A 4,629-nucleotide genomic window follows, 5' to 3' on the forward strand; every position below is an offset into this window, starting at 1 on the left:
TGCACATGATTATCCCGATTATTGGGATGTTGCTATGATTGGTGATCTGTTAGATCGGTTTGACTGTTATATGAAATGAGCTAGAGTATGATATTTATGTGCACATGTTTGTTTGATTGGGGATTGGGTTTAGGTGGTACTGCTTTGTGTTGTAGGCCAACATACCCGGCGAGCGGTCCGGATAGGCTGTAGGCCCTGCGTGGTGGTCCAGACGTGCCAAAGGCTCGAAGAGCAGTCCAGATAGACTGAAGGCTTGTGAGGCGGTCCAATCAGGCTGATGACTCATTATGCATGTTGTTATGTATTTGTATTGATATGATATTTGTTCTGGTTAGTATGGGTTGGTATTTTGGGGGAAAATCACTAAGCTTCGGGCTTACAGTTGTTGATTTTATTTCAGGTATTTCTGAAGATCGCAGGAAGGCGAAGGCGTGATCGTGCACCTCCTTATATTTTCATGATTGATTCTGGGGATACTCTGATGTCTGAACCATTTTGAAAACAAACTGTAATAACTTAATGGTTTTAACATGTATTAAAAAGTTTAAATTTGGCTTGAATTTTATGGGTGTTACAATGTGTTAAGCCACAATTAACAAGATAGAAGTATGGGGCTCGTCAATACCTTTCTGTGGATATAAAGATCGCCGGAAACGAAGTTGAAATGAAGAAGTTATGACTATTTAAAGTTTGAGTGAAATTGGGTGAAAACCCGTTCTCACAGGGTGAGAAGTAATTCTCACGCCGTGAGAGCTCACGAGGTGAGAATATATTCTCATGAAATGAGAACTATGCAGCCCAAAGCCTAAATTTATTTAGGGTTTTCAAGGTATTTAAAGGTAAGGATTCATGTTTTAGGGTATTTTCTTAGCCTCCATCATATCTAGAACCCCTTAGGAGAAACCTAGCCTCCATTTTAAGGATTTGAGCCTCCCTTCTCCTCTCTCATCCATTTTTGGTGATTTTGGAGCACTGTTTTCATGAAATAATGATCCTTGAAGCTTGGTAGTTGAAGATCTCAACTTTCATATACTTTATAGACCTTTGTATTAAGTTCCATGCTTTATTGCATATTCATGTTGGATATAAGTATATTTGGTGTTTTGGTCCATTTTAATGAGTTCTAAGTGAGAGTTGAGAATAAGGTGTGCAACTTTATTACTCTACTAGGTCCCAAGAACGTTTTATGTTTCATATATGGACTCCAACACCTTTTGATCAGTTTAGAATGTTTTCCTGGACATCATGGACTAAGAAAGTTTTGATCTTTTGCCTTCCCTTGCACCCATGCAAGTTATCTTGGTCATTTATGTTATTTTGGTGTATTAAAGGCCAGATCTTGAAATATTGAGACTATACTATGGATAAAGTTGGAAACTTTATCCATATAACATCCTGTTGATTCAGATCTGAAGGTTGGAGTCTTGGACTTAATGGATTTAGCTGAGAAAGATGCATTCTTGGTCCATTTGAGACGTAAAGACTAGATCTTGGTTATTTGGACCATCCTAATGGATATAGTTGGAAAATTTATCCATTATGAAGCTATTTAGGATCTAGATATGAGGTTATGAGCCTTGTTTTGAAAAGATTAAGCACTTAATGAAGATTTTTTCCTTATGGCCAGAAGTCACGACGTGACATAGGATGTGTCACGACGTGACGGTGCCTAGAATCAAGATCTTTTTGTTGTTTCATTCTCACGACGTGACCAAGGAATGGTCACGACGTGACATTGACTTTGACCATTAACGTTTTGACCAGTTTTACTTTTGGTCAAACTTAGGTAGAATTGATGTATTTGACTAAGGATTGGTCTCGGTTTGGTTTAAGGAAGTTTGGATTGGCTATTTTGATGTTGCGATGGCCGTTGGGCTTCTGTCGAGTGGTTCATGTGAGTTTTCCTCATTGTACTTGTGTAACGACCCAAATTTTAAGTCCAAAAATTTCTTTTTAAATTAACTGATTCATAAAAACGTTCATGAGGAAATACTATGAGATTACATCGTCTCGTAAAACAATATATCATGTCTGAAAACCCAAATCACAAAATAAAAACATGTCAGAGTACAATCTCAGAATATCCATAGTGCGGAAAACAAAGAGTGTGTGTATGATGTGCCGCTACCGCACCAGCTCCTTCCCCTTCGCTGAACAGGTACCTGAAACCAAAACTGTAAACTGTAAGCATGAAGCTTAGTGAGTTCCCCCATCGTACCACATACCATTCAATCACATAGCATACATACTGCCAAGCAATTCTGGGGTGCCCGACCTACCCGTACGACCATTCTGAGGTGCCTACCTACCCATGCAGCCATTCTGGGGTGCCGTCCTACCTGTGTCAAGCCATTCTGGGGTGCCAACCTACCCATGCGGCCATTTTGGGATGCCAACCTACCCATGCGACCATTCTGGGGTGCCGTCCTACCCGTGTCAAGCCATTTTGGGGTGCTGACCTGCCCGTCGGTCCTAACAACCAACCCTCGGGGACTATTCCACCCCCGACTGCTACTATCACATATATCATAACATAAACATACTATCAGACATATCTGGGGTGTCCGAACTACCCTTCAGTCCTAATAACCGAACTTGGGGACTATTCCCCTCCTACTACCACTATTACATATAACATATCATGCCAGCATATAAACATATCATCACGTACTGTCAGACATATCTGGGGTGTATGGCCTACCCTTCGGTCCTAACAACCGAACTCTACTACTATCACATATAACATATCATGCCAACATATAACATATCAGGTAGTAGCAAACCTAGATGATATAACAAAGACAATCATCTAACATACAACTCCTACTGGTGGGCCGGCATTGTGGTCGTAGACCCACCGCTACTGGAAGGTAACTCACCTTGAATAGGTAGCTGCTGATAATCCGTGTGGGAAGTCTTTGTCTGCTGCTGCTCCGGAAATCCTCCGGCTACAATCCCCACAAACATTTAGTCAGAAACTGACATCTACTCTTAGGGTAAAATGACTATTCTACCCCCAATCAAGTCCAAGTCAAAGTCAACTTCAAGTTGACCCGACTCGCTGAGTTGGGCCGTCATATCATTGCTTAAATAGGGTGCAAACCCTCAGATTAGGGTTTTTGTCCGAACAGTACCTACTCGCCGAGTCCGGGACCCGACTCGCCGAGTTCGTTACTTAAGTCCCGCGTTCCGTCCCGTTTCTACTCGGCAATTTGGTCCTTCAACTCGCCGAGTCCAAGGCCAAGATGCAAAAAATACTTAGAAAGAATTACGTACCAAGAACCAGGTGTTACCACTTGTGGGTCAAAGGCACTAATGCTGGACTACTACCTTATGTATCCTGGTATATAGGATGTTGTTATGTTGTAATGATTTGTTAGATCTGTATCCTAGTATATAGAATGCTACTATGCGGTAGTGATTTGTAGATCTGCCTATTTGTTTGTTGACTGATTATATGTTTATCTGATGCATATGTTGATATAGTGTGGTTGGGTTGTGACTGTACTGCTTTCTGCTACTATTCAACAAACCCGAGACAATCCAACCGGGAGGTTGTGGACCCAGTATGTAGTATGTATGGCAATCCAACTGGGAGGTTGTGGACTAGGGAAATCCAATTGGGAGGTTGTTGGCCAAGGTAATCCAACCAGGAGGTTATGGACCCGAGGGTATTCCAGTCTGATGACTGATTGGACCCAACATGCATGATTGTATATGTTATACATTGTGTAGTGGTACTTTGGGGGGGGGGGGGGGGGGGGGGGACTCACTAAGCTTCGTGCTTACAATTTCAGTTTATTGTTTTAGGTACTTCAAATAATCGAGGCAAGGCGAAGGCTTGATGGTGCACATCCTTCAAATTGTTTTGATATTCGATCTTGGGATACTCTGATTTGTAATTATAACTTTCGGAAACAATGTAAACAATTATAGTCATTGGGTTGTTTTTGAAAAATGAGAATTTTACCGTGATTTTTGGGATGTTACAACTGATCCAACTTAGGAGGATAAAAACCACATGCTTGTCACAGTTAAGCCAACTGTACTTGTCAGTTCCCTGATCTAGCAACATCTTCATCCGTATGAGAGCATCACAGTCTAGAATGGTATATAGTGGTAAAGGGTCGAATCCACGGAGATTGCTTCAATTAACATCATTCTTCCTCGATGAAAATTTACCCCGAGGGGTCGAATCCACGAAGATTGGTTCAATTAACAGCTCAACCTATGATTGTGATAAGTCCCCCGATGAAAATTTCCTTCACGACTCTCTAACATATGAAATCACACTTATCGAGGAAGAATGTTGAGAAGCTGGGGGAGTATGCCTCTTTCATGCATTGGAGGAAAAAAGTTCACATCTGTTAATTTGATTGGGCTCGAAGCACTCAAAGATGCTTGTTCTGAGGATCTGGTGTGCAATTCGCCAACATGGGTGAACAATATGCTTGGCTCGCTGCCGGCTTGGGTTGAAGGAATCAAGATCGAGAATTTGCATCCAAAGGCATGCGTCCGGGCAACATAGAAAATCTTGGTATTCTTGATGGTGGACGTAAATGTGGGCTGGATAGCGGATACCCATGATTAAAGCAAGCTTTTCGTATGTGAGCCTATGGTGTCCCCCTT

This window comes from Lactuca sativa, chromosome 5 (assembly GCF_002870075.4).
Source record: "Lactuca sativa cultivar Salinas chromosome 5, Lsat_Salinas_v11, whole genome shotgun sequence".
In the NCBI taxonomy this organism is placed as follows: domain Eukaryota; kingdom Viridiplantae; phylum Streptophyta; class Magnoliopsida; order Asterales; family Asteraceae; genus Lactuca; species Lactuca sativa.